Source organism: Corvus brachyrhynchos, unplaced genomic scaffold, assembly GCF_000691975.1.
Source record: "Corvus brachyrhynchos isolate BGI_N302 unplaced genomic scaffold, ASM69197v1 scaffold10, whole genome shotgun sequence".
In the NCBI taxonomy this organism is placed as follows: Eukaryota; Metazoa; Chordata; class Aves; order Passeriformes; family Corvidae; genus Corvus; species Corvus brachyrhynchos.
In genome coordinates, this window is record NW_008236180.1 from 7,301,476 (window position 1) to 7,301,792 (window position 317).

Here is a 317-nt window from a genome sequence, read left to right on the forward strand (position 1 = left end):
GCTGCAAAGCTCATGAGCAAGAGTAAAGACTTCAAGAATGAAAACTCTGTCTCAAAACAGTAACAGAACTAGCACAATCTGACAGAAGAAATTAAAATTGCAGGTCAGTTGTCTCCCTTGGTTTTGTTATTAGCATGGAAATATCTATTTAGGTAACTGAAAGTGTTGCATCACTTTAAGAAATGGTAATTACATCAGTGGTTTTACTGTAAAAAGTTTTTTTTCCTTTCCAGTTTTCTAAAGCCTTAGAAGTATTTCGAAGGGAATCCTTCCCAAATATGCAAACAGCAAGTCAATACTCTGAGTTTTTTTGCCAA

The 317-nt window shown here is 34.7% G+C and overlaps 1 long non-coding RNA gene across 1 annotated transcript in view; it reads left to right on the forward strand.

The window, feature by feature from the left end:
* The first annotated feature begins 6 nt into the window (after nt 1-6).
* Nucleotides 7-317, forward strand: part of LOC108446830 — a 4,410-nt gene continuing 4,099 nt past the window's right edge. Inside the window, exon 1 of the long non-coding RNA XR_001862148.1 lies at nt 7-103. This is a non-coding gene — a long non-coding RNA (uncharacterized LOC108446830). The remainder of the gene's footprint in view (nt 104-317) is intronic.